The 4813-nt window shown below is 43.6% G+C and overlaps 1 non-coding gene across 1 annotated transcript; it reads right to left on the bottom strand.

The window, feature by feature from the left end:
- Window positions 1-2526: 2526 nt before the first annotated feature.
- Window positions 2527-2658, bottom strand: LOC128571416 (small nucleolar RNA SNORA70). Its single transcript, XR_008375833.1, has one exon. It is a non-coding gene; the product is annotated as a small nucleolar RNA SNORA70 (small nucleolar RNA).
- Window positions 2659-4813: the final 2155 nt, after the last annotated feature.

Raw genomic sequence — 4813 nt, 5'->3', positions numbered from 1 at the left:
CAGGAGAAAGTCCACCATGGCTTACGGGTGAGCAGGAAGGGGTGGCAGCGTGTGCATGCCCGCAGGCCTTGAGTTTATTTGTAAAGGCTCAGGCAGGAATCTGCCCTCCTGATCCTGAGGCCTCAGGTTGCAGGGCTCAGAGCTGGGGGACAGAGTAGGGGCAACTGGTGTCTGACCCTGGGGACAGAGTGGGGGCAACTGGTGTCTGACCCCCTAAACCAGGTGCCTCCACTGATCACCAGGCCAGATAAAAAGCAGGTCATCCACTGACCTTAGGGCCTTGGCAGGGAGGGGGCTGTGGTACTGCAGTCTGAGGATCCCACTCTCAGCATAGAAAACCCCTAAAAGAACTTCTCCTCCACGGTTTCCCAGACTTTAGTCATTTACATTCTCCTTTCATAATGATGGCCATTTCTGACTCCCCTGTATTTTAAAACTTAAAATGCATGCATATTAAGTGTACAGCTTCATCAATGTTCAATGTGTGTTCACCTGCGTCATCATACTCTATGACAATATGGAGTATTTCTAACACCCAGCAGCCTCCCTCCTACCTCCTCGTGCTCAGGGGCCCCTAAAAGTAACCATAGCTTAGTTTTATGTTTTTTGTTTGTTTGTTTTTTGAGACAGAGTCTCACTTTGTCGCCCTCAGTAGAGTGCTGTGACATCACAGCTCACAGCTAACCTCCAGCTCTTGGGCTTAGGCGATTTTCCTGCCTCATCCTCCCAAGTAGCCGAGACTACAGGCACCTGCCACAACACCTGGCTATTCTGTGGTCGTTGTTGTTGTTGCAGTTTGGCCGGGGCTGGGTTTGAACCCTCCACCCTCGGTATATGGGGCTGGAGCCCTACTCACTGAGCCACAGGCGCAGCCCAGCTTTATGTTTTTAAAGTTTCTGTAAGTTGATTAATTGAGCAGGCCCTCCTTGCCTGGTTTCCTTCACTCTGTGTCTTATCTGCGAGCCCCACCGTGTTGCTGGGTGAGGTAGTAGGCTGTCCTTTTTATTCATACAACTGAATGCTCTACAGTATTCAGTTGTATGAATATACCACCATGTATTTGGCCATTCTCCTAATGGTAGACATTTGAATTATTTCCAGTTTGAGACTTCAAAACAGTGCTTCTGTGGACAGCCCTGTACTTGTCTTTGGGTAGATACATGGACACATTTCTGTTGGACATACCCTGGGGGAGGGGGGAAATGCTGTGCCCTGGAGGGTTTCACCATATATTACTATTTACATACTTTTTTTTTTTTTTTGAAACAGAGTCTCACTCTGTTGCTCAGGTGAGAGTGCTATGGCATCAGCCTAGCTCATAGCAATCTCAAACTCCTGGGCTCAAGTGATCCTCCTACCTCAGCCTCCCAAGTAGCTAAGAGTACAGGGGCCCGCCATAATCCCCGGCTAATTTTTCTATTTTTAGTAGAGATGGTGTCTTGCTCTTGTGCAGGCTGGTATTTGAACTCCTGAGCTCAAGGAATGCTTCTGCCTTGGCCTCCCAGAGTGCTAGGATTATAGGCATGAGCTACCACACCTGGCCTACATAAAATATTTTTAATGGCTTTGCTCTTATATAAAAATTTATGCTGCTCATACAGAAAAGTATGTGACTTGTAATATCTAGATTAATCTTCACAAAGTGAACACACCTGTGTAACCAGCACCCAGAGCCAGAAACAAAGCATTACCAGGACACCAGAAGCCCCCACATTTCCCTTTATAGTTTCAAACCCCCTTTATAGATAACTGCTTTCCTGACTGTTAACACCATAGATCGGTCTTGCGTTTTTACAAACTTTACAAAAATGGAATCACGTGGGATAGACTTTTTGGTATTTGGTATCTTGCACTTAATGTGATACTTGTAATATTCATTCATGTTGTGTAACACTAGGCTTTTTTCATTACTATATCGTATTACGTGTTGTGAATATACCTTGATGGATTTATCTATTTTTCTGTTGATGGATATTCAGTTATTACAAACAGTCCTGCTCTGCTCTCGTGTACACATGTCTGCCTTTCTAGAAGTGGAATTGCTAGTGGTCAAACCTCTTAAATATATTCATTTATTATTAAATTACTAAAAATTTTATATTATTTATTTTGGATAGGAAGTAGGATTTATTATTGGTAGGCCCAAATGATAGGCAACACAGTGTAAGTCCTAATGAGTGCAGGGCCCACCACTTGTCCAGAGGGGCATGATTTGGGATGTATTTGACCTCACAGCCATCTAAGATGAGCCGCTTCTCAGACACCATGTCTTCAAATTTATCTACATTAAACTTGGTAAAGCCCCACTTCTTGAAGATGTGAATCTTCTGGCAGCCTGGGAACTTGAACCTGGCCCTGTGTAGGGCCTCAGTTACATGCTCCTAGTTCTGTAGTTTGGTGTGGAAGGACATGATGACTTAGCCAATGTGAACCCTGGTCACAGTGTCCTGGAGGCAACACGCATACCTGTCTGGAGCCTAGATTGAGAACAGCACAAGGTCTAACATAGGAACATGTGTGGGAAAGGAACGTTTCCAAGGTCCCTTAGAGCAACCCATATGAGCAACAGGCTGTGTACACCACCAAGGAGGCTGCTGGTTGCAGCCACTGTACACCAGGCCCTATTGGGAAAGAGCATAGAAACGTTATAGGTTATTTTTTAGAGAAGTTGTATGTTTACAGAAAAGTTGAGCAGAAGATACAGAGTTACCATACACTCTGTCTTCCTGCTCGGTTTCTCTTATTCTTAACGTGTTGCATTGCTGTGGTATATCTGTTACAACTGATGAATCAATGCATGTATTGATGCATTATTATTAGCTAAAGTCTATAGTTTACATTAGAATCCACTCTGTTGTACCATTCGTTGCTTTTGATAAATGCATAATTTCATGCATGCGCCATTATAATATCACACAGAATAGTTTTCACTGCCCTAAAAATCCCCTGTGCTCATCCCTCTCCCCACCCTGCCAAACCCCTGACAACTGCTGATCCTTTCACCATCTCTCGTTTCCTTTTGCAGAGTGTCATATAATTGGAATATACAGCATATTATGGTTATTTCAGACTGGGTCCTTCCTTCCTTCCTTTCCTTTTTTTTTTTTTTGAGACATAGTTTCATTATGTTGCCCTTGGTAGAGTGCTGTACCATCACAGCTCACAGCAACCTGAAATTCTTATGCTCAAGTGATTCTCTTGCCTCAGTCTCCCAAGTAGATGGGACTACAGGTGCCTGCCACAACGCCTGGCTATTTTTAAAGACAGGGTGTCACTCTTGCTCAGACTGGTCTCGAACCCGTGATCTCAGGCCATGCACCCGTCTCCACCTCCCAGAGTAGGTGGGAGGATGGGATTAGGATTACAGGCGTGAGCCACCATGCCTGGCCCAGACTGGGTTCTTTCCCTTCACAATATGCATTTAAGTTTGTTCTAACTCCTCTTCTCACTTAATAGTTCATTTCTTTTTAATGCTAAATAATATTCTATTGTATGGATTTACAGCAGTTTGTTTATCCATTCACCTATCAAAGGGCATCTCAGTTGCTTCCAAGTTTGGAAAGTTGTGAATAACACTGCTATAAACATTCGTGTGCAGTGTTGTAGGTGGACATAAGGTTTCAGCTCAGTTGGGTAAATAGCTGGGAGTGCAGTTACTGGATCACATGGTAAGACTGTGTTGACCTTTGCAAGAAACCATATTGCAGTGTGGTGCCATTTTGCATTTCCACTAGTGAATGATAGCTGCTGTTGCTCTATGGCCTCCCTAGCATGTAGTGTTGTTAGTATTTGGGGGTTTAGCCATTCTAACAGGTGTGTGTGTCATCTCATCATTTTAATTTGCAGTTCTTTTTTTTTTTTGTAGAGACAGAGTCTCACTGTATCGCCCTCGGTATATGGGGCCGGCGCCCTACTCACTCAGCCACAGGCGCCGCCCTAATTTGCAGTTCTTTAATGACCTGAGATGTTCAACATCTTCTCATATACTCATTTGCTGTCTTATCTTCTCTGATGAGGCAATTGTTCAACTCTTTTAACCACTTTTTTTCTTTTTTTTTTTGGCCAGGGCTGGGTTTGAACCCGCCACCTCCAGCATATGGGACCGGCGCCCTATTCCTTGAGCCACAGGCGCTGCCCTTAACCACTTTTTTTTTTTTTTTTTTTTTTTGGTTTTTGGCCGGGGCTGGGTTTGAACCCGCCACCTCCGGCATATGGGACCAGCGCCCTACTCCTTGAGCCACAGGTGCCGCCCTCTTGACCACTTTTTAATTGGGTTGTTTGTTTCCTTATTGTTGACTTTTTAGAGGTCATTGTATATTTTGGATACAAGTCCTTTTTCAGATATGTGTTTTGCAAATATTTTCTCCCAGTCTGTGGCTCATCTGTTCATCCTCTTATAATATACTTTATTTGCGTTAAAATGAAACTTCAGATCACAATAATAGGGAAATCACAATGATTTACCATGAAAGAAAGTAGCCATAAAAAAGAACATCAGAATGAAAACCCCCATGTTATTCCATTCTAGCCGAGTCCAATTCCTGCGCTGTGAGCCTGAGGCTTAATTCTGGTTAAAAAGGGGATTAGCAAATGGCAGAGAGGTGTGCAAGTTGTACCAGTCCCAAACCAAGACCTTCTCCTGGTCAAAAAATCAGAAAGTTAAAAAATAAAATTAAGGAGTAACATTTTTCCTCTGTGTAAGCAATATAATTTAATGTTGGCAAATGTATCATCAGAAAGAAACTTTGGGAATCACTGATCGTATTCACTCCCTTACTCCTGCCTCTACCCATCCGGTGCTAAAGTCCTTTGA

Source organism: Nycticebus coucang, chromosome 18, assembly GCF_027406575.1.
Source record: "Nycticebus coucang isolate mNycCou1 chromosome 18, mNycCou1.pri, whole genome shotgun sequence".
NCBI classification, from domain to species: Eukaryota; Metazoa; Chordata; class Mammalia; order Primates; family Lorisidae; genus Nycticebus; species Nycticebus coucang.
The sequence above is the reverse complement of the archived record's forward strand: the minus strand, read 5'-3'. Positions and strand labels throughout refer to the sequence as shown.